Source organism: Corythoichthys intestinalis, chromosome 4 (genome assembly GCF_030265065.1).
Source record: "Corythoichthys intestinalis isolate RoL2023-P3 chromosome 4, ASM3026506v1, whole genome shotgun sequence".
Taxonomy (NCBI): Eukaryota; Metazoa; Chordata; class Actinopteri; order Syngnathiformes; family Syngnathidae; genus Corythoichthys; species Corythoichthys intestinalis.
The window spans coordinates 48,719,252-48,745,111 of NC_080398.1; the positions used below are offsets into that span (position 1 = coordinate 48,719,252).

Consider the following 25,860-nt stretch of genomic DNA (forward strand, 5'->3'; position numbering starts at 1 on the left):
AATGGTTCAAAAATAAACGTATCCAGGTGTTAGAATGGCCAAGTCAAAGTCCAGACCTGAATCCAATCGAGAATCTGTGGAAAGAGCTGAAGACTGCTGTTCACAAACACTCTCCATCCAACCTCACTAAGCTCGAGCTGTTTTGCAAGGAAAAATGGGCAAGAATGTCAGTCTCTCGATGTGCAAAACTGATAGAAACATACCCCAAGCGACTTGCAGCTGTAATTGGAGCAAAAGGTGGCGCTACAAAGTATTAACGCAAGGGGGCCGAATAATATTGCACGCCCCACTTTTCATTCTTTTATTTGTTCAAAAAATATTAAATTATCCAACAAATTTTGTTCCACTTCACGATTGTGTCCCACTTGTTGTTGATTCTTGACAAAAAATTAAAATTTTATATCTTTATGTTTGAAGCCTGAAATGTGGCGAAAGGTTGCAAGGTTCAAGGGGGCCGAATACTTTTGCAAGGCACTGTAAATGCTTGATGCCACTTCATCATTCGATAAACTAAGATTGGCATATACTGTGACATCTAAAGGGGTTGTTATGTTTCTGGGTCGGTGCTAAGCCGTAGCTACACAGCCGACAGCGTACCCTGCTTGTACCCTATCAGATATTGCCACTGGGGGCTCACTTCAACACATAGCAATCTTCCATTGACCACCATTCAAAATGCACAATTTCACTATGAAAATCCTCATTGTTATCAGCCAAAGTACAACAAAATGAAATACCTACTTTTTTTTTTTTTTTTTTAATCAAACCATACAACTGAATTGCATTCCCCTTTTCAGGTCCTGATGGACATCACGTAACATCGAAATCTAGGGCGAACTCTTGCCCAGGCTAATCCGCCGAAGTTTGTTAAAAATTAATAGGGGCAGCTGATGTTACTGGCACATTGTCTTTGGACGTTTGTTTTCTTTCTATTGCACTCAGGCATATTTAGGACGATAAAATGTAGAAAATAAGAGTCTGTGCCCTTAAGCTTTGTATGAGGTACATTCCGAGTTGAACATCACAGCTTTTATCGACTCATAACATGATTCTTGTAAGTGCCCTCTGTGTTTCTTCCCATAAGCAAGATGGCACCTTCAAAAAGTTCTAAACTTGAGGCCTCCAAAGCTTTTCTTAAAAAAAAAAAAAAAAAAAAAAACACACATTTTACTTGATTAGTTGTACTTAGTATTTCTTTTATTGAATCCATTTTATTTTAGAATATGCCATTTTGGATTAGTCATCAAATAAATTGTAAACAACCTATAATCTGCATTAGAAGCGTGATGATAATCTTAGCTAATTGCTATCATAATGATTTTCTTTTGGGAACAGGGAGAGACAGTCACTACAAATTAAAAAGAAAAATTGACTTTCAAAAAAAGGATTTTTAATGAAGATATTCTAATTTTGGTTGGTCTGATTACTCAATGAGTTGCAAACATCACTACAGACCATTGAGTCATTTCAATGGTATGACGGAAGAAAATGTCTTTCGGCTGAAACACAAGCTAATTGCATCCATGTGGTCAGCTTCAAAAATTTAGGAGAGGGAAAAAACTCACTTCGGAGCATTCTTTTTTTTTTTTAACTAATTAAGACGAATGTTCTATTGTGCTAACTTAACCACTTGAACATATCTTGCGTAGTACTTGGGTGTACGAGTAAATGTATGCAATTATAATGCAATTCAATATTTGTTTTCCTCTGAAGGTGTGAAACCTTTGCTTGCTTCTTTATGTTTTGTCTCTAACTTTATTACATTGTGTGTGCATTAAAGAACATTGGCAGTGTGACCTGACCTTTTCATAAAATTTAATGAGGTGTGACGAAGCGCCTGGCAAGCTTTGTCGGCGAATCTGGACACATTTTTAAAAATGATATATAAGATAATGAATATGAAAAATTACATATATACTGGACTGTCTCAGGAAATTAGAATACACAATATTCTAATTTTTTGAGACAGTCCTGTGTATATATACAGGACTGTCTCAGGAAATTAGAATACACAATATTCTAATTTCCTGAGACAGTCAGGAAATTAGAATATTGTGTATTCTAATTTCCTGAGACAGTCCAGTAAAGTATATGTTGCACCTGACTATAAGTCGCAGGTGTCCACATCTTATGGAATATTTACATGTGATGATGGTGATGATGTTGCATAAAAACAATTGATCGATCAAACATTGCTCTAATAACCAAATTAACATAGAGCCAAGTTGTGAAGCTACTCTTTCCTATACAGCAGCCTTTCATTGGACCCAGATACCACCACAGTCCCATTCGTGATCTCTGAGCCACTCTGAACCCATAAAAACACTTACTTTAACTTAAAAAAGAAACAGGTCACTAAAATTATGAAGATGAAAATACTGTATATAATCCACTTTACCTTGACTTGTAAGCAGCATACAAACCCCCTTCTAAAAATCCCAATAATATTTGATGAACTCAGGGCTAATGGGTGTCAGCACTAGCCCTAGCATAGAAACATTGTTGTAGCATACTGTAGCTTTCCTCTTTAAGTTGTCTAACTACCTAGCCTTAAACTTTAAAGAAGCGCATTCATCAAGATTTCGTCGGCCGTGGTTTCTGTATATCTGTCTGCCAAAACAGCCTGATAGCACAGATATAAGTGCGCCTGCCTCTATTTTGGGCCCCACCTCTCAGCGTAACTTCATTATAACTTGCTGTTCCGCCCAAAACGGCTGCTCGTCGTTCACCTTCACCGAGAAGTCCCCTCCCACATTCACAATGAATGGGTTGCCGCTGAACCCTTCACACTAGGCTGCCGCTAGTTTGAAACTGCCTTAAAACTGTTCTTCTGTAATGGCATCAGGCATCAAATGGAGCCTTCGTCCACAATTCATTCCTTGGAATGATGGGTAAAAACGGCCATTTGGCATTAGCATAGCATCCTTTGTATGACCCGAAGTTATACTTAAGTTATTTTTCTGTAGTCAGTAAAATTTAACTAGGTCTGACGAAGCGGCTGGCAAGCTTTCTTGGCGCTAGCTGGACGCTGAGGTCCATGCCATGGTCGCATTTGGATATCACTTCTTTTAAAATATGTATAACCTTTCATGGTTAGCCTTAAATGATTCTTCTGTAGTGGCACCAAGGGTCTCCTTTGACAAGCTGCAAGGTACTAGCAAAAAACTCGCCTTCTCACAAAGGAGCTTTTGGAACGCAATCGCTAGCTAAGGCTGCGTTCACTATGTGCCTGGACACACACAGGAATTTGGGATTTACCATCACAAGCGAAAAGTGTGTTCACTGTATTTGAGAATATCCTCCGAGTGCACCCGGATACACATGGGAACGCAAGAATTTTCAAATAATAAAACACTTGCACGAGTCGCTAGGGACTTTGAACGCACTGCATATATTGTCTTCATGACATGCTGGGCCCCTGAGCATTATATATGAAGTGAATGGAAATGTGGATTTTTATTTCTTAATGAGAAAGCATGAAGCTTGTTTGCCACCCCCCAAAAGGTCATAGATAAGATGCTTGGTAACAAAAACTGCAGGGTTCGAATGGCGAGAAAAAAAGTAGAGTCTTATAGTCCGAAAATTATGGTGATTACATTCCATTCACGTTATTTTCTCAAGCACTTCCCTTCCCTGCAACAGCTGCTCTGGAAAAGGTTTTTGGAAACCAAAGCAGAAACATACTTGAGTTGATGTTTATAATACAGAAATAGTTTATCTACTGTGAATGTATTCGGAGAACACAATTAATATAAAGTCTTATTGTGTAAATAAAATTTTGCATGTTAAGTTACCTATTAATAAATTTCAAACTGCTCGGGAGTTTGACAGCTAGTGATGTTTGCATTGTAGGTGTATTGCTTTTTTCATCATTTTAAATGGTTGAAAGTCTTCTGAATAACCTGCCTTTGGCCAAAATACCTATTATTGAGACACTGCTGGCCAAAAGCATTGGCTCCCCTGCAATTCTGTCAGATAATGCGCAATATCTCCCAAAAAATGATTGCAATTACGAATGCTTTTGTAGTAATATCTTCATTTATTGTGCTTGCAAAGAAAAAAAACACAAAAGAGAATGAAAAATAAATAAATAAATCATTATAATTTTACACAAAACTGGCACCCTTTGAAGAATCATGTGATGCTTCTCTAATTTGTGTTACTAACAGCACCTGTCACTTACCCAATAGCACATACAGTAGCAGTTGGTGACAATAACAAAATCACACTTGCAGCCAGTTAAAATGGATTAAAATTGACTCAACCCCTGTCCTGTGTACTTGTGTGTAACACATTGAGCATGGACAGCACCACAGAACTGTCTGAGGACTTGAGAAGCATAATTATAAGGAAGCATGGGCAATCTGAAGGCTACAAGTCCATCTCCAAAGACCTGAATGTCCCTGTTTCTACTGTGCGCAGTGTCATCAATAAGTGTAAAGCCCATGGCAGTGTGGCTAACCTTCCTAGATGTGGACGGAAAAGGAAAAATTAACGAGAGATTTCAACGAAAGATTGTGCAGATGATGGATAAAGAACTTCAACTAACATCCAAACAAGTTCAAGCTCTCCTGCAGTCCGAGGGCACAACAGTGTCAACCCGTACTATCTGTCGGCGTCTGAATGAAATGGGACTCTATGGTAGGATACCCAGGAAGACCCCACTTCTGACCCAGAGAAAAAAAAACCCAGGCTGGAGTTTACCAGAACTTACCTGAGAAAACCAAAAACGTTTTGGAAGAATGTTCTCTGGCCAGATGAGACAAAAGTAGATCTTTTTGGGAAAAGGCATCAACATAGAGTTTACAGGGAAAAAAAACAAGGCCTTCAAAGAAAAGAACACGGTCCCCACAGTCAAATATGGCGGATGTTCTGTGATGTTTTGGGGTTGCTTTGCTAACTCTGCCACTGGACTGCTTGACCGTGTGCATGGCATTATGCATGGCAAGACTAACAACAAATTTTGCAGCATAATGTAGGGCCCAGTTAGAGAAAGCTGGGTCTCCCTCAGAGGTCTCCCTGGTTTGACAGAAAGCACTGGAGACTTCTAAAGTGGCGAGCAAAGAATCCAGACCTGAATCCCATATAACACCTTTGGAGAGATCTCAAAATGCCAGTTTGGAGAAGGCACCCTTCGGATCTCAGAGACCTGGAGCCGTTGGCCAAAGAAGAATGGTCTAAAATTCCAGCAGAGCATTGTAAGAAACGTATTGATGGATACCGGAAGCAGTTGTTCGCAGTTATTTTGTCTAACGGTTGTGCTACAAAGTATTAGACTGAGGGTTCCAATACTTTTGTCTGGCCCATTTTTGGATTTTTGTGTAAAATGTTCATGATTTTTTTTTAAATTCTCTTTTGTGTTTTTTATTGCAAGCAAAATAAATAAAGGCATTACTACTAAAGCATTTGTAATCGCAACCATTTTCTGGGAGAAATTGAGCATTATCTGACAGATTTACATGGGTGCCAATACTTTTACCAGCAGTGTGTATTTTAAAATTACATTTCTTACCATGCTGATACACCATTCATCATCAAGCCTGGCTTTCGTTAGAATGACAACCAGTGGGCAAATGGAGCCTTCATCCACAATCCATTTCTCTGAATGCTGGGTAAAAACAGCTATTCTGCGTTAGAATAGCATCCTTCGTATCAGCCAAGGTTATACTTAAGTCGTTCTTCTGTAGTCGATAGAATTCAATGAGGTCTGACGAAGCGACTGGCAAGCTTTCTCGGCGCTAACTGGAAGCTGAAGTCCATGTCATGGTCGCATTTGAATATCACTTCTTTTAAAATATGTATAATCTTTCATGGTTAGCCTTAAATGGTTCTTCTGTAGTAGCACTAAGGGTTTTGTTTGACAAGCTGCCATATGCAAGGTACATGCAAAAAACTTGCCTTCTCACAATGGAGCTTTTGGAACGCTATCGCGAGCTAAGGGTGCGGTCACTACATGCCTAGATACACACAAGAATTAGGAATGTACTCTCACTAGCGAATAGTGTGTTCACTGCATTAGAGAATATCTTTCGAGTGCACGCGGATAAACATGGGAACGCAAAAATTTTCTTATAATAAACACTTGCACTAGTCGCTAGGGACTTTGAACGCACCTTATGTAACATTGTCTTCATGACGTGCTGGGCCCTTAAGCAAAAGTGGTTACAAAAGCTGCAGGGTTCAAATGGAGAGAAAAAAAGTAGCATCTTATAGTCCAAAAATGATGGTAATTACATTCCATTCACATTATTTTCTCAAGCACGTCCCTTCCCTGCTCTGGAAAAGGTTTATGGAAACCAAAGCAGAAACATACTTGAGTTGATGTTTATAATGTAGAAATGTTTTATCTTCTGAGAATTTATTCAGATAACACATTATAAAGTCTTTTGTGTAAATAATATTTTGCATGTCAAGTTATGGATAAATTTCTAACAGCTCGGTAGTTTGACAGCTAGCGATGTTTGCATTGTAGGTGTATTATGCTTTTTTCATCATTTTAAATGGTTGAACGTTTTCTGAATAACATGCCTGTGGCCAAAATAGCTATTATTGATATATTTTAACATCACATTTCTTGCCATGTTTACATACCATTCCTTATCAAGCCTGACTTTCGTTAGAATGACAACCAGTGGGCTGGATCTCAAGCCAGTGGTATCAGAGGCCAGAGTATGATAAGCAAGCAAGCACCAACAGTAAAGATAGCATTTTATAGTGCATGGAAACATCTAATTATTTCATCAAACTATCTGGTAAAACTGTTGTAGAATATCTGCTCCAAGACATACAGTGCTGGCCAAAAGTATTGGCACCCCTGCAATTCTGTCAGATAATGCTCAGTTTCTCCCAGAAAATGATTGCAATTACAAATGCTTTGGTAGTAATAGCTTCATTTATTTTGTTTGCATTGAAAAAACACAAAAGAGAATGGGGAAAAAATAATAATAATGATCATTTTAGACAAAACTCCAAAAATGGGCCAGACAAAAGTATTGGCACCCTCAGCCTAATACTTGGTAGCACAACCTTTAGACAAAATAACTTCGCTTCCGGTATTCATCAATGAGATTATTACAATGCTCTGGTGGAATTTTAGACCATTCTTCTTTGGCCAACGGCTCCAGGTCTCTGAGATTTGAAGGGGTGCCTTCTCCAAACTGCCATTTTCCGATGTCTCCACAGGTGTTCTATGGGATTCAGGTCTGGATTCATTGCTGGCCACTTTAGACGTCCCCAGTGCTCTCTCTCAAACCATTTTCTAGTGCTTTTTCAAATGTGTTTTGGGTCATTGTCCTGCTGGAGGACCCATGATCTTTGAGGGAAACCCAGCTTTCTCACGGTGGGCCCTACATTATGCTGCAAAATTTGTTGGTAGTCTTTAGACTTTATAATGCCATGCACACGGTCAAGCAGTCCAGTGCCAGAGTTAGCAAAGCAACTCCAAAACATCAGGGAACCTCCGCCATGTTTGACTTTGGGGACTGTGTTCTTTTTTTTGAAGTCCTCATTTTTTTCCCCTGTAAACTCTATGTTGATGCCCCCCCCCAAAAAATACTTTTGTCTTATCTGACCAGACAACCTTCTTCCAAAACGTTTTTGGCTTTCTCAGGTAAGTTTTGGCAAACTCCAGCCTGACTTTTTTATGTCTCTGGTCAGAAGTGGGGTCTTCCTGGGTATACTACCATAGAGTCCTTTTTCATTCAGACGCCGACGGATAGTACGGGTTGACACTGTTGTACCCTCGGAATGCAGGACAGCTTGAACTTGTGTGGATGTTAGTTGAGGTTCTTTATCCACCATCTGCACAATCTTTCATTGAAATATCTTATCAATTTTTCCTTTTCCGTCCATATCATCACATGGGCTTTACATTTATTGATGAAACTGCGCACGGTAGACACAGGAACATTCAGGTCTTTGGAGATAGAATTGTAGCCTTGAGATTGCCCATGCCTCCTCATAATTTTGCTTGTCCTAATCTCGGTGCGCATACCATTTATATTGCTGTCTTGTGACGCCCATAGCTAGACAAAATAAAAAGAACAGAAGTCCTTGTACTGTAGATAAAACATACAGCTTCGAAAGTATCATGTGAAATGAACAGATATGTATTTGCGTGAATGAGTGGAAATATATATCTACAAATGACATCTTTATTTGTCTAGTTCATATGAATTAATACAAAATTGGGACTCCATTTGAGAGCAGTTAATTGTTTACTCACATTCAACATCCGGTGATCTCATAATTTTAGCTAAAGTAGCTTTTAAATATGATTAGACACATTGTGTTGCAAGTGCTCCTTTTCAATAGTTTTCCTGGCTCATGGCTATGACAGAATTGTAGCTGTAGAGGATCCTGGACGTATCCGGTCAGGAGTGTATCAGGAGTGGAAGCCTGAACCAGAAGGTTGTTTAATCAGTGGGGGTGGAGGACTTGTAGTTGGCACTCTTTTAACACTTTTCCTGGAACCTTATTGACACACCTTGGAGTTGGCCTCTTGTATTGCTTTTGCATGATGTGGGCCATCAGACAACAAGTAATAAATTGAAATTGCAGTGGGGCGTGATAGATTAAAAACTCACGTACAAGGATGTGTACACGTAACACTTACACAATTGTGTGCTGATAGTGTCCATAAAAGACTGCAATTCTTCGTGATGCAAGCACACTCATAGATGATGACAACTACTGTCAAATATTGTTTTTTGTGGAAAGATCCTATTATACATTAACCATTTAAGGTGGAAGATTTGATCATTTGTCATGAAAGGCGTTTATGTCCAACATACAGTATACTTGATACTAAGGGTGTCAACAATAATCGATGCGGCGATGCATCCCGATGCGAGGCATGGACGATTCGATTCAATGCGGGCAACAAGCCGAATCGATTCAGCGCATTTTAAAATATATAAGTACGTTCAAAAATCTTCCCTGCGCAATTCCGGTGATGCAACGGATTTGGTTTCCCCATTTGTATTATTATTCTCATGTTTCATTTTTTACACACCACATAACTCTGGTCAAGTTTCCCACCAACCTCGTAGAAGCCAAAATGTCTCCAGACGTCTGCTTTCAATGTGTTAGGTGCATCAATAATCTTTCTCGCTCCCTCTTTCTCCGCTTCAGCCATTGTTATGTTATGTCCTATCTCTCTGCTCTCTCCATTAGAGCTTAGTTCGGGCCTAAAAAATCCAGCCCGACTCGACCCGACCCGCGTGTATTAAAGGCCGAGAGCCCGAAATGTTACGTTTTATTTGTAGGCTCGAGCCTGAAAACCCCCTGAAAATGTACGTTTCATTTGTAGGCCCGAGCCCGTTTCAGCAGGAGGAGCAAATGCGGGGATGCAATGCGTGGTTGCATTTTGTGTGATCACAATTGTGACAATGCCTATGTGCATAATGATAAATTAAAACCTGTCTTTTGTCACAAATTCTCCCAGATAAACAAGACTGTATGATGCATATTCAATAAACATTTATATCGTTTATATTTGTGTGTCTGTTCTATCAGGTGGATAGTTTATGCTCATTTACTTGGCAAAATGCAGCAACAGACATTTATTTTAATTTATTCGAGTTGGCAGAAAAAAACGTAAGTTTTCTTAATGTTTAAAACGTCTACATATTTTCATTATCATTATAAATGAACGTACACAACGAAATAACGCTGCAAATGTATGTTAAATATATTTCTGTTTCGGATATTGTGCTCACATGCATGGACGCACCTCTCTGACAAGGAGAGGAACAGCTGCACATGCAAAAATAAACTAAAAAACTTTTAAATAACATTCTTTATTTGAATGACTCGCATCAGAACACACAAAAGAACAAGCTGCCTTAGGGTGCACTGAAACAAAATAAATAATAACATTTTAAGGAGCACCATGCACGAACTCCACGGTGTCCTGCTTAGCACGAATAGGTGCAGCCCTCGAAACAAATGATAATAACGATGTGTGACTAATATCATCTTTTAGGCCAGTACTGTTTTTAAAATGCCTGCTCAGCGTGAAGGTGCCAGTCTTTCTGCTCTCGTACGAGAGCAAAGCGCGCGCCACATTTGTTGCATTCGGCCAGGCTGACACATTTTTCTGTATGCATCTTCCACTATCAATTTAAATCCTTTCCACACACCACTCGTGGATTTTTGCCTTTTCAATCCCTCTGTCTTTAGTTTGCTTTTCGCCTCTTGGTGCTCTATATCGAAATCCGAAAAGGAAATACCAGGATGCAGAGTTGCAGAGGACTAGAGCGCGAGGGGAAGATTAAAAGGAGGCCTGACCCGACCCGACCTGCACGTAAATGATTGACATTTTGCGATAAAGATGCTGCTGCACTACAATATTTTCTTTGTCGTTTTCTTTAATATTTACTTGAATATTTTTATTGATGGGTCGTTGTGACTAAAATACAGTGACTCTTATTACTGATTTTGCACAGGAGTTCAGATGTTGCACTGTGTGAAAGGCTGCTACTGTGTGTAAAAAAAAAAGAGAAAGCTCTGGTCTCATTCAAAGCACTAATTAAATGCTGTTATCTGTTTTTTTTTTTTTTTTTTTTTTTTTTTTTTTAATATATATCTGATAGTATACTATTTTCATTTGACTTCAACCAGGAGTGACACAAGAGTCAATAAAAAGTTGTTTAATGTCTGACCGCTTGTGTTGCCTCATGATTCACGAAAAATATGCTTTGCCTTAGAATTTTAATGCATCCCAGGCTTTAATGCATTGCGATGCCTTGCCAAATTGAACCGAATCGAATCGTGACCCTCTGAATCGAATCGAATCGAACTGAATCGAATCGTGGCACTCCGAATCGTAATCGAATCGAATCGTGAGGGAAGTGCCGATGCACACCTCTACTTGATACACTGCAAAAACACACCTCCTTAAAAGCTAAATTCCCTTGCTTTCAGTGGAAATCTACTAGAAATACAGTGCCTTGCAAAAGTATTCGGCCCCCTTGAACCTTGGAACCTTTCGCCACATTTCAGGCTTCAAACATAAAGATATAAAATTTTAATTTTTTGTCAAGAATCAACAACAAGTGGGACACAATCGTGAAGTGGAACAAAATTTATTGGATCATTTAAACTTTTTTAACAAATAAAAAACTGAAAAGTGGGGCGTGCAATGTTATTTGGCCCCCTTGCGTTAATACTTTGTAGCGCCACCTTTTGCTCCAATTACAGCTGCAAGTCGCTTGGGGTATGTTTCTATCAGTTTTGCACATCGAGAGACGGACATTCTTGCCCATTTTTCCTTGCAAAACAGCTCGAGCTTAGTGAGGTTGGATGGAGAGTGTTTGTGAACAGCAGTCTTCAGCTCTTTCCGCAGATTCTCGATTGGATTCAGGTCTGGACTTTGACTTGGCCATTCTAACACCTGGATACGTTTATTTTTGAACCATTCCATTGTAGATTTGGCTTTATGTTTTGGATCATTGTCCTGTTGGAAGATAAATCTCCGTCCCAGTCTCAGGTATTGTGCAGATACCAACAGGTTTTCTTCCAGAATGTTCCTGTATATGGCTGCATCCATCTTCCCGTCAATTTGAACCATCTTCCCTGTCCCTGCTGAAGAAAATCAGGCCCAAACCTTGTTTGACAGTGGGGATGGTGTGTTCAGGGTGATGAGCTGTGTTGCTTTTACGCCAAACATATCGTTTTGCATTGTGGCCAAAAAGTTCAATTTTGGTTTCATCTGACCAGAGCACCTTCTTCCACATGTTTGGTGTGTCTCCCAGGTGGCTTGTGGCAAACTTTAAACGAGACTTTTTATGGATATCTTTGAGAAATGGCTTTCTTCTTGCCACTCTTCCATAAAGGCCAGATTTGTGCAGTGTACGACTGATTGTTGTCCTATGGACAGACTCTCCCACCTCAGCTGTAGATCTCTGCAGTTCATCCAGAGTGATCATGGGCCTCTTGGCTGCATCTCTGATCAGTTTTCTCCTTGTTTGAGAAGAAAGTTTGGAAGGACGGCCGGGTCTTGGTAGATTTGCAGTGGTCTGATGCTCCTTCCATTTCAATATGATGGCTTGCACAGTGCTCCTTGAGATGTTTAAAGCTCGGGAAATCTTTTTGTATCCAAATCCGGCTTTAAACTTCTCCACAACAGTATCTCGGACCTGCCTGGTGTGTTCCTTGGTTTTCATAATGCTCTCTGCACTTTAAACAGAACCCTGAGACTATCACAGAGCAGGTGCATTTATACGGAGACTTGATTACACACAGGTGGATTCTATTTATCATCATCGGTCATTTAGGACAACATTGGATCATTCAGAGATCCTCACTGAACTTCTGGAGTGAGTTTGCTGCACTGAAAGTAAAGGGGCCGAATAATATTGCACGCCCCACTTTTCAGTTTTTTATTTGATAAAAAAGTTTAAATTATCCAATAAATGTTGTTCCACTTCACGACTGTGTCCCACTTGTTGTTGATTCTTGACAAAAAAATTAAATTTCATATCTTTATGTTTGAAGCCTGAAATGTGGCGAAAGGTTGCAAGATTCAAGGGGGCCGAATACTTTTGCAAGGCACTGTAAGTGAAATTATCTGCCAGTGCTTCAAGTAAATTTTACTCTGATTTCTTGAAATGAGAAAAACAGCTAGCTGAAAATGAGCTTAGCAGACTTATTTTAAAGGGAAACACGGATAGAAAGACTTGTAGTTCTTAAAAGATAAACGTTATAGTTACAAGTTATATATATACAGTAAAACATTCAAGATGTTTATTTAAATTCTATTGATGTAACAAAAACTGACCAAAGGTAAACAGTTGAAAGAGAAATATAATACATTGGCAAAAAAATAACCCACACATTTCCAAAGATGTCCTCGGTCCTAAGATTCAGTAGCAAGTTAATTTCATAATGTTTCCTGTTTAATTTTGCTATGTTTACAGTTTGTTGATAATTGCGATGTCCGTTTACCGCTTTTCGTCCTACTGCGAAGAAAGAGGAAACGACGATCGGCCCGCCATGATATTTACGTCATCAGCCATCAGCCTGTAACCAGGGAATTTACCGACTGCTTTCATGCATGCCGCATCCCTGTGAAGTCCCGGACATAATGCTAGGACGCGAGCCGGTTAATGGCGTGTCATCTCCGTGTCAGTCGACCTGGGAAATTGCTTTCAGACGTAAGGGCCACCGAACTTCAGCGTATGTCTGAAAGGGGCTCATGATGCTGCGTTTAACCGACTAGTAAAATACGAAACGTTTAATCATGAGTAGCATGAGTAAAGATTAAATGACTAGTCGCACACATCCCTAATATATACAATATATACCCATATATTCTTTTACTTGTATATGGTGGAATTGAATTTTAACCGTGAGTTAATGCAATAAGTAAAATTCAACATTTCTTTTAAAAAGACACATTCACAGATCAGACTGAACAAGAAAACTGCGTTTTTTTGTTTTTGTTTTTTAACGATCCTGCTCAGTCCATTCTCACGTTGGTTTACTGCAGGGACGGGCTACTCGCTCTCTCTACCATAAATAGCCAATTTGTGCTGAGCCCCCCTGCCCACCGAACATATTTTTTCATTCGCTTGCCCAATCGGACATACTAAATAGGGTGAATGCCCTGGAGTGTTTATCTTGCCCCAAGCAATCGGGAAGCACTTGGAGTCCTGAAGTGGAAACATGTTTGAGTTATCAGAAATAACATGAAATTAGAGAAGCAGAGGTGCACCACAAATGGAAAACACTGAACTTGTGCATTTTTGTCTGCTGTACTACCAGATGGTTGATAAAGAACTTAGGTAGTGAAAAGAGTGAAAGAGCGTAAAAACAGACAAAAATAGAAGGGTCCTTGGGTGACTTGGAACCAGCTGCTGGAATGTGCCCTACTTGACATTCTAAATGTGATGTTTCGACACTGCAAATTTATAACATCTTAATCAAATTATTTTTCTTGAATCTAGTCAAATAATTTTAGAAATAATTTTAATCTTATTTTGATTTTTAAAGACTAGTTAACAGATTAATGCGTCAGATTACTCCACTTACTTAAAGTCAATATTGATATTTGTTGTTATTTAGTCCAAACATGTAAGTCATTTTTCATATAAGTTAAGAAAGAAATGTTTTCAAATAATGTTTTGAACAATATCTACTCTTAAATTAAGAACATTTCTGACAAAAAAGCTTTTTAAAAAAAAAATAAATAAATAAATATACAAATGTATTGCTTAAAGTGCCTGTGACACGAAAAAGCATGTTCATTTCATAATACACGCGGTATTTTATGCTCCTGAATAGGGATGGGAATTGATAGGATTTTTACGATTCCGATTCCATTATCGATATTGCTTAACGATTCGATTCTTTATCGATTCTCTTATCGATTCTAATTTGGGGGAAAAGAACAAACGTTTTGATTGGCATCGAGTTTGTTTATTCAGAAGTCACAACCTTACAAACTCACAACGAGATCAAAAGAGGCCCAAAGCCTCAATGTTAACTGTGGCAATAAGTGGCAAATACACAAGAATGTGTAACATTTTACTGATTTATTTATCTAATAGAAATAAAAAATATTGGTATATATTGGCAGATAGGTTTTTGTTCTGCCTTTGGCAATATGTGTTAAAGCAGGGGTCCCCAAACTTTTTCCTGTGAGGGCCACATAACTTCTCTGATGAGGGGCCGGGGTCAGTTTGTTACAGAAAAAGTGTGACGATTGCAGAAGTGCATAAATGTAAAAAATTATTGTTTTTCAGAAAGCCACAATCAAATAACCCTTTCTGGATTCTTTATAATAATTAATAATAAAAACACTATTAATTAAATAGATAATAACCAAATAACCCTCTCTGAATTCTTCAAGGAAAAGGCCAGAAAATAAATAACACGATTGAGAGAGAAAAAAAAAAAAATCAAAATGGCCGGACCAAATGTGGAGGCGGGCCGTATTTGGGCCGCGGGCCACAGTTTGAGGACTGCTAGAGCGCGCATACACCCAAAGAAGAAATGCCGCATCCAAGTGAGGGAGAGAGGGAAACACTTCTACGAGCCTACGTTCTTTGTTAATGTTAATATCTACAGAGGCAACGCCTGTATGTATCATCTTTTGTGTTGTTGTTGTTGTGTTTCCACTTGCGATCGGACACTTAAATCCAGTTGTGTAGTGGTTTGAACGATGTGCTAATGCTAGCGAACGAATGCTAACCATACTGTTATTAGCAGCTAATCATCGCTGATTTACGTTGATGCAAACCTGTTTGTTGTTGGGGACGAAATTGATTTGTTTCATTTCTATTCTTAGTTTCACTCTTCAAGTGATGGTTGAATAAAGTCAGCAAATTATACCAACGTCTTCTGCATCGTCATTTGGGAGTTTAGCTAGCTGTATAGCCGGTGTTGTGCCGAAAAATAGCCGCCCCGCACAACACCTGTTTTTTTTTTTTTTTTTTTAATAGCCAGGACTGAGCCTTATCCTCTCTGTGAGGACAGCGCAATCGTATTCCCTCCCGATGCAGTTATCTCCACCTTGCAATGACTGCAAGTCGCTTTGTTGTAATTTTTCCTCGTGAAGTGAAGACACACTTTCGAGCGTTTGAATTTACGTGCTGTCATTGTTATGTTTATGGCTGCAATGCTCGTGCTTACCCGTCGTAACCTTTCATTTTCACACTCTTTCCTGGTGAAGTGTAGTCAAACTTTGGAGCGAGTGGTTCTTGGCGCCATGCTAGTTTGATGCGTCTGGACAACAACTTACACGTCACGACGCAATACGCGTCTTTAGGAATCGTTAAAGGGATCGTTAAGGCTTTTTCATTGTGATGTCGAGGCCTCGAAACACTCGGAACCGGTTCCGAATTGGAATCGGATTTCGATTCCCATCCCTACTCCTGAATGATATGGACCGCTTGGATGTGTGTGGAAGCGATCGCTATAGTTAAATTTAGTTTTTTTAATCCCGCGCCATGAAAATGAGTGACTTCCGGCAACAGTTTGAGTTGAGAAAGAGGGCGCTGTGACGTGTACGAAGGAAGGAGTCCTCTTTACTGTACAGCCGTACTGTTGTATGAGAAGGACAAAGGATTTAGCCGATTTTGCAGATTAATACCTTTATTTTTCGCTTCACGCCAGCCAAAGGGCTGCAGAACAATCTTGCTGTATGAGGGGGAGGCGTGTGCGCCTTTTTGGAGTTTCAAAAGTTTCCCATTCACTGGTGGATATTGGCCAAAACAAGCCCTACTACCGTGGGACCATGGGACTTACGAGGAAGCGAGTAAACATTGTGTTTTGTATTATGTCAAATACTGGGATCATTTTGATACGGAGGTGGCTTGCATTTTATGGCTGACATGCTCCTTGTCCCCTCGTCCGACAACCGGCGGCTTGTCGCACATCCCCCCCGCCGGGCGAGCACTATACTCGGCTTTTGCCCTTTTGGTGTGCCCGGTGTTCTGTCAAATTTTCCACCCGATCAGAAATAGCAACTTTGTGTTAAAAATAGCCGCGAATACAGTGATTACAAAGTAAACACTACAAACTTTCTTTAAATAAAGGACTACTTACGTTTGATCATTGATAGGCATGTAAAAAGCTCTCCTCATGCACGTTAGCTGCACAACAACTGCAGCCGCCCTCCTCCGGGGAAGAAGCTATAAATTGCTCTCCGCCGGGCGGTTTGCCAATCGGCGAAGACAATCGACAACCCAGTCGTCATGTCAAATGATCCGGGCTAGTTATGTGCGATTTTCCGTTTTGAAGACTTTGAAACATCACTCGGTTCGGGTTAGCATGTCGCCTAGCTGTCACGCCTCTTGGTTTGTTTACATTCTCCAAAGCCGGGGAAGGGAAATGACATAAACCCGATTTAGGTGGCATAAAATAGCGTTTGGGAGGTGCGACAGTAAAGGTGAAGTCGACAGTTTTGACCATTATGGAGTAATTTTGCCATGTCGTCCTAAACATTTTTATTATTTCATATTCCATTTATCACAAGACTGTCATTTGTCATGACCATGCCATTTATTTGGCAATTGGGGAAAAATTCTTGGATAAAAAGAATATCCTGTAAAAATATTGGAGTAGAGAGACTGAAACAAATACATTTTGCGGCTCTCTTCATCGCGTTTTCCTCGTTCCGAATAATTCCCTCTCAACAGACTGACTGGTCCTTCTCAAGCCATTTATTAAGCTATTGGGGAAAAATACTTGGATAAAAAGAATATCCTGTAAAAATACTGGAGCAAAAAGACTGAAACGATGACATTTTGCGGCTCTCATTGTTGCGTTTTCCTCGTTGTGAATAATTCCCCCTCAATAGGGTGCATACTAAATCAGATGAAATCGTGACTCAGCTGACATCATCCACCTGTTGGGGACGCTAGAGCCCTATAATGGTAGGCGTGGCTAACCGGCAGATTAAAACACTAATTTCTCGTCATCTGCGCTTTGCTAAATTGTTGTACATAGTCGAATTGTCTCAAAATATGATTCTAATTCACATAATAATCCTTTTTAATACTTTTTTTTTTCTGTCGTACACACTTTAAAATATTGTATTTTTCGCACTAAAAGACGCATCGCATTATAAGGCGCACTTTCAATGAATGGCCTGTTTTAAAACTTTTTCATATATAAGGCGCACCCCATTATAAGGAGCATAGAATAGATGCTACAGTAGAGGCTGAGATTACGTTATGCATCCATTAGATGGAGTTGCGCTCCGATTCTGTGAGACCTGTTGCCTCTCAATATTGATTCATATATAAGGCGCACCGTATTACAAGGTGCACTGTCTGCTTTTGAGAAAATGTAAGGGTTTGGTGTTCCTTATAGTGTGGAAAATATGGTAAGTCTGTTAAGCCTATTTTTAGCTAGTTATTTTTCCTATTTCAAGAAATCTAAGTGAGGAAAATTTACTTGAAGCACTGGCGGATATTTTCACTTGTTTCAAGTAGATCTACACAGAAAACAAAGGAATTCAACTACCGGTAGTTTTAAGTGTACGTCAATGGCCACTGTATCTTAATACAATGAGTGAGACACACTTTCTTATAAAACTTCACAGGCACCTGGTATGGCAGAGTTGAACGGTTACCAAAAATCAAACATTCTTATAATTGTGTTTGCTTGTCTGATGAAATCATGTGGGAAGCAGTGTCTGTGATCAGGAGCATGCACGCTGTCAAAAACGAGGCAATAGATGAGAATGAACCGCCTCCTGTAAGCCCACATGCAAAAAAAGGCAAAAGACAAGCAGTCTCTCTTACTCATGCTCCTGGTGTAACACAAATTTTTTAGGGCTGTCAAACGATTAAAAATTTTAATCGAGTTAATCAAAGCTTAAAAATTAATTAATCGTAATTAATCGTAATTAATCGCAATTCAAACCATCGCTAAAATATGCCATATTTTTCTGCAAATTATTGTTGGAATGGAAAGATAAGACACAAGACGGATATATACATACAACATACTGTACATAAGTACTGTATTTGTTTATTATAACAATAAATCCACAAATGGCATTATTAACATTCTTTCTGTTAAAGGGATCCATGGATAGAAAGACTTGTAGTTCTTAAAAGATAACTGTTATAGTTACAAGTTATAGTAATTTTATATTATAAGCCCTCTTCATGTTTTCATTTTAATAAAATTTGTAAAATTTTCAATCAAAAGTAGAGTTTATATAATAATAATAACAATAAAAATAACTATAATAAGAATAGAGTGACCAAACTCTGAGTAAGTTTTATGTGTATTTTGCATAGCTATTTTGATTGGGAATGCCAGTTCACTTTGCATTGTTGTTTAACTGTGTGAGAATAGGACCTCATTACAACAGACTTTTTCTTTTTGTGAACATTTTTTTTTTTTTTGAGAGATAGGAATATTATTCTTGTTGTGCTTTCACTAAATGATACCTATGTTTGTTGTGAAGGAGTTGCCGAGGCATATGCCAATAAACGGCGCGGTCCAATGAACGCCTGTGTCCATTCGCCTTTATAACATACTGTATATATCTCTGTACATATCTTACCCAAAATACAACAACAGACACATAATTGCCACTAAAAGAAAGAAAACTTACAGAAATATGTGTGGAGCACAAATAGCACAACTCAACAGCATAAACGTCTCTCAACTACTAATTCTCCCACTATTAGAAGTAATAACATTAGAATGGAACGGCACTGCCCCCAAGCGGCCGGTGGCATTCTCGTCACTCTTAATGTGCATAAACGGCATCATTGTAATCTGTTTGAGGCAATGCGTGAGTGGGTCATTCAGTGCCTGCGTCAATTGCGTCAAATATTTTAACGTGATTAATTTTAAAAAATTAATTACCGCCCGTTAACGCGATAAATTTGACAGCCCTAAAATTTTATCAATAAAACTTACAAAACAAGACTAAACCCAATAACAAATGTGTGTAATAACCTTGGCTGTTGCGCTTTCATGCTTGGCTGTGTTGATAAGTATGTGTGTCTGCAAGATTGTGCACTAATGCTTTACAGCCACCAAAAAAAGGGCTGACAAAAAGTGCATGCACACACATCAACTGTGCAGAGACTATTTTAATTTGAAATAAGCAGAGGATATAACATGGGTTTAATGTCATGATAGCCTTCATTTGAGAGTGGCACGATAATTATTTTACATTCAGTGGGAAGGATTTTGAGTCTGTAAAATGCTAATGTGGGTAATGCAAACGAACGTCATCTTAGAGCATTGTAATTTTGAACACTGCATCCTCCGTACAAGCGGGGTCCTGTGACCGTGGCATCAAGCAGTTCTTTGTTCCCCAAATCATCAGCTTTCTCTCATAGTTTAGCATTTAAAGAGCACGGACAATATCAGCCTCTGTTTGTATTTTCAGCTTCATTGCTGAAGATATGATTAGTATTTCCTGTCTTCATCAAGAGTCCCTCAGCTACTTTCCAAGGTATTTTTCAGCTTCCAATGAAGGTTCAAAATATTTGTGTGAATAGTATTGTCAGGAAATGCTGGGCAGGCAGGTGTGTGTGGACCCAAACGCAGGAAACAAAAATGCAAGGCAGGAGGCAGATGGCGATGAACTCAAAAAACGTTTTAATGATATCTAACAAAAACACAAAGTACAACCAAAACCACTGGGGATCAAAAGGGCAAGATTCAAACAAAACTTACTTAAATCGGAGGGACGGATACACGAGGGCTTGGAACGGACTTGACTTTGGCAGAGACGGACATAGACATTGACAATGACGCAACAAAAGGTGACAAGGAACTGGGTCATTATATACACATGCAGACAAGGGGTAACGAGACGAGGAACAGCTGGGTAACACAGGTGGATGCAGATTGCAGGATACACTGGGAGAACACACACAGGTGAAATCAATGGGTAATCACAGAGACAAGTCACACTAGGAAAAACCCAACACAAAACCTAACAGTACCCCCCCCTCAAAGGACGGATCCCAGACGTCCTGAAGAAACAAAAAGTCAGAAGGTTGCTCGGGGGAGGGAGCAACACCAGCCCGTCAGGGCCAGTCAGGCGGGCGTCCAGGACGCCAGACATGGGTTGACCGCAAGGGTCGATCTGGAGGGCGTCCAGGGCGCCAGACGTTGGGCGACCGCACGGGCCGATCAGGTGGGCGTCCCAGACGAGGCAGTGCTCGGTCTTTCATGCCGCCAAGCCGTGGCAAGAAGCGGGGAGCAGCATCGTCGGGGCGAGGGCCAGGAACTTCGGCGTCTGCTGGCGGGACAGCAGCGGTGTCGTCTGCTGGCGGGACAGCAGCGGTGTCGTCTGCTGGCGGGACAGCAGCGGTGTCGTCTGCTGGCGGGACAGCAGCGGAGTCGCAGGAGTCTGCTGGCGGGACAGCAGCGGAGTCGTCTGCTGGCGGGACAGCAGCGGAGTCGTCTGCTGGCGGGACAGCAGCGGAGTCGCAGGAGTCTGCTGGCGGGACAGCAGCGGAGTCGCAGGAGTCTGCTGGCGGGACAGCAGCGGAGTCGTTGTCGTCGTCGTCTGCTGGCGGGACAGCGCCTGAGTCGTTGTCGTCGTCGTCTGCTGGCGTGACAGCGCCTGAGTCGTTGTCGTCGTCGTCTGCTGGCGTGACAGCAGCGGAGTCGTCGTCGTCTGCTGGCGTGACAGCAGCGGAGTCGTCGTCGTCTGCTGGCGGGACAGCAGCGGAGTCGTCGTCGTCTGCTGGCGGGACAGCAGCGAAGTCGCAGGAGTCTGCTGGCGGGACAGCAGCGGAGTCGCAGGAGTCTGCTGGCGGGACAGCAGCGGAGTCGCAGGAGTCTGCTGGCGGGACAGCAGCGGAGTCGCAGGAGTCTGCTGGCGGGACAGCAGCGTAGTCGCAGGAGTCTGCTGGCGCGACAGCAGCGTAGTCGCAGGAGTCTGCTGGCGGGACAGCAGCAGAGTCGACGTCGTCTGCTGGCGGGACAGCAGCGGAGTCGTCGTCGTCGTCTGCTGGCGGGACAGCAGCGGAGTCGTCGTCGTCGTCTGCTGGCGGGACAGCAGCGGAGTCGTCGTCGTCGTCTGCTGGCGGGACAGCAGCGGAGTCGTCGTCGTCGTCTGCTGGCGGGACAGCAGCGCAGTCGTCGTCGTCGTCTGCTGGCGGGACAGCAGCGCAGTCGTCGTCGTCGTCTGCTGGCGGGACAGCAGCGGAGTCGTTGTCGTCGTCGTCTGCTGGCGGGACAGCAGCGGAGTCGCAGGGGAAAACAGGAGTGGTCGGCGCGGGCAAAAGACTGCGGGGAGTCGGCGCGGGCACTGGAACGAAGGTCAGACGGCGAGGCGCCGGGACAGGGACTAGGCGACGAGGCGCCGGGACGGGCACCTCGGGCAGCTTGGACGTTGGCGCGGGCACTAGACTGCGTGGAGTCTGCGCGGGCACTGGAACGGAGGCCAGACGGCGAGGTGCCGGGACAGGGAGTAGGCGACGAGGCGCCGGGACGGGCACCTCGGGCAGCTTGGACGTTGGCGCGGGCACTGGACTGCGTGGAGTCAGCGCGGGCACTGGAACGGAGGCCAGACGGCGAGGTGCCGGGACAGGGACTAGGCGACGAGGCGCCGGGACGGGCACCTCGGGCAGCTTGGACGTCGGCGCGGGCACTGGACTGCGGGGAGTCGGCGCGGGCACTGGAACGGAGGCCAGACGGCGAGGTGCCGGGACAGGGACTAGGCGACGAGGCGCGGGGACTGGCACCTCGGGCAGCTTGGACGTCGGCGCGGGCACTTGACCGCGGGGAGCCGGTGCGGGCACTTGACTGCGGGGAGCCGGCGCTGGAGGAACTTGACTGCGGGGACCCGGCGCGGGAGGAACTTGACTGCGGGGAGCCGGCGTTGGAGGAACTTGACTGCGGGGAGCCGGCGTTGGAGGAACTTGACTGCGGGGAGCCGGCGTTGGAGGAACTTGACTGCGGGGAGCCGGCGTTGGAGGAACTTGACTGCGGGGAGCCGGCGTGGGAAGAACTTGACTGCGGGGAGCCGGCGCGGGAAAAACTTGACTGCGGGGAGTCGGCGCGGGAGGAACCGCCGCACGCCGTCGGCGTTGATGACCACGCCGAGGCCTTTGGTGAGCGCCTTCAGGTGGCAGGGGCGGCAGAACGGCCTCATTAGGCCGCCTTGTCCCAGGGCGACCCCGCAGACCACCCCGGGGGGGTCCCCGATAGATGGCCCAACGAGACCCCAGGTAGGAGTCTCTGGCCAGGAGCTCCGAACGGGACACAGTGGTAGGGGGGTAGAAAGAAAAACGATCAGAGGAAACAGAGGCTGTGAAATCAAAATCCGGGTCAGAGTCAGAATCAGAAAATAGGAGATCGTATAAATTATGATCCTCCTCAAAATCAGAAAAATCAGAGTCTAACAAAATGTGCTGTGGTCGGGTTCGGGTTGATGGCCGTCGGCGTGCCTGCCGAAAATGAATTTTTCCCGCTGGGTCCACAATTGGCTGCGTCATTCTGTCAGGAATGAACGGGCAGGCAGGCAGGTTGTTATGGACCCAAATGCAGGGAAAACGAAAAAGGCAGCGAGGCAGGTGACGATGAACTCAAAAAACGTTTTAATGATATCTAACAAAAACACAAAGTACAACCAAAACCACTGGGGATCAAAAGGGCAAGATTCAAACAAAACTTACTTAAATCGGAGGGACGGATACACGAGGGCTTGGAACGGACTTGACTTTGGCAGAGACGGACATAGACATTGACAATGACGCAACAAAAGGTGACAAGGAACTGGGTCATTATATACACATGCAGACAAGGGGTAACGAGACGAGGAACAGCTGGGTAACACAGGTGGATGCAGATTGCAGGATACACTGAGAGAACACACACAGGTGAAATCAATGGGTAATCACAGAGACAAGTCACACTAGGAAAAACCCAACACAAAACCTAACAAGTATGCAGTAATTTGTTTTTAATCCACAGTTTTGAGTGCGTAGGTGGTCAAACTTCTTAGAAGTTCCTTTGTTTGATACGCTGACATTTTATTTTCATAAGAATCTTCTCAATTGTGTGAGGGTTAGAAAAGTTTCTTCACAGAAATTGTAGTGAGATTTACAAAAAGAAACTTAAACAGGAATTATAGTGAGGACTATACAGTGTTCCCTTTACTTACAAATTTGACCAGTGTCAATCAGCCGCCCCCCTACACAGACAAATATATTGCTCTATTTTGAAATATCAATGAAAATTTTTAAAAAATCATGAATGAAAATGAATGAGAATGCAAACAAATTTAAAAATGTTTAAAATAGAAAAAAAAAACTTTCTTGAACTGTAATTAAAAAGCTAACACCAAAACTAACAAATAACTGACGAACAGCACGGAATTTGTTGAAATCAACTCCACGGACTAATTAAACCCCCGTTAGCTCAAAGAGAGAGCCTAATTTCGAAATTCTGAACTTCATAGCGTAGGCTGCACTCTCTGTCCTACTGCTGAATACCCGGGGAGAATGAACAGGGCTCACGAGGCGCTAAGGACACATTCCAGCGTTTCTTAAAATATTAATCTAAAAATGTACTAGGGATGTCCCAAACGCATATTTTTGCACCCGAGTCTGAGTCACCTGATTTTGAGAATATGCCGATACAGAGTCCCGATCCGATTAAAAAAAAATTTTTTTTTAACAAAAGTTCCATACATGTCACTGTCCCACAACACCACCTTTATAATGGTATTACTTTTAAACAGGATTAATGTAGAAAAATGCTTGTCTGAGTGAGTCCGCTCAAATCCACTCACGCTCATGCTGCTGAGAACAGCCTTTCACTTACATAATGAGTTGCCATAGCACACTTATCCAAGATTAACGATGATTGACACATTTGTGCCTTTGACTGTAGAGCTACCAAGCTTCTCTGGCTAGATCAAAGCCACAAACCTGTCCATCATCGTTAACTTTAAGTACCAAATGCAAGCTGGACAGTTTGGTCGCATTGCTTAGCAGGAGGGAGGGTGAGAGGCTGCGGCGCTGTATGAGCATGAAGCAGAAAAACGTAAATATATATTTTTAAATAAACACAGACCCTTTTCAACCGATTCCGATCCTCTGACAAATGGCACAATCGGACCAATTTCTGATCCCGTGATTGGATCAGGACATCCCTATCATTTACATAATTCACTCAAAAACCATACTGAATGCCAATTCCCAAAAAAGAAGCACGTGTGTGTGCTTTTACAGGCAGAAGGCTGCTCTCTACTGGCTAACTCATCACCTACAGGCAAGTCGCAACCAACAAACAGCGTTATGTTAAATTTTTTTAATACTAGTAGATAACTCTGTGTGACTTAAGTAGAGCTGTCCCGACTAGTCGACATAGTCGACGTCATCGATGGCGTAAATCCGTCGACGAGCACAACATCCCGTCGACGGTTAATGAAGGGTTAAAAAAATATATATGCGTGGAAAGTTCAGAATGTCGGATGCTCTGTATGCAAGCGGGGAAAGCGGCACAAAGCCAAAAAAGCGCACCAAAGTGTCCAAAACATTGACTTAGTTCAAAGAAACAACGGAGGGTACACTCTTCTGTCCTGTCTCTTCAATGCCAAGCTTGGCTGCACGTCGGCCGTGAATAAACACCTCAAATGCCGTCACCCAGTTTGTAATTTTTTTTTCTTTCATTTTTTGTACACCAGAGGGTGCTGTCGCCTTACTGAATAATAATGTTTCATTGACAACGGGCCTATAAGTGCTATTAGCAGCGGTGCACATATTTTTTTCGCCCAGGTTCTCAGAGGAGGACCTGGCGATGTGACTTGGTCCTCATTGAGCTTGAGAGCCGACCCGCCTGATGCGAAAAAATTATGACAAGCTTTACATAGAGCCAATTACCTTTAATTCATTATATAAACAATTAACGCTTGATTAACATCAACTGGCACAACAAAATTGCCATTACTTTGAGGTGAAAAGTAAAGGAATAAACATAAAAGCACTCATTCAAAATAAAAGGCATTCATATGCGACTCCCACATTAACTCCAAGCCTTTGTAAAAGAGGGATGTCCTCCTCATAAGAGCTCATTGAATGTGCATGTTTAGCTTTGTGAAATGCGAGCAAAAACACATTTGTCAGTTCGTGGCGCTTTTCTTCAATGACTTTTTTCCGCCACTTGTCCATAGGGCGAGTGGGGTCCTGTCTTGACATCGATAGTTTTCTTAATTGCCGCATGCTCTGTTTTTTTCGTGCTTTTCAAAGTTTGGATGGCTAAAATTCTTTGACCCTACATAAAATGCGCTGCTCTTATTAACGACATTGGGATTCTCACGGCAAATGTTGCACCACATTTCCATGCGAGCAGCATTTGCTTCTAGCCATGGTACCTCCTGCCGCCACTTTTCAGCAAAAGTCCTTTTTTCCGGTAGCT

The 25,860-nt window shown here is 42.1% G+C and overlaps 1 protein-coding gene across 1 annotated transcript in view; it reads left to right on the forward strand.

The window, feature by feature from the left end:
- Positions 1 to 25,860, forward strand: part of si:dkey-33i11.9 (synapse differentiation-inducing gene protein 1-like) — a 55,438-nt gene that overhangs the window by 15,681 nt on the left and 13,897 nt on the right. The gene's annotated exons all lie outside the window — the stretch shown is intronic.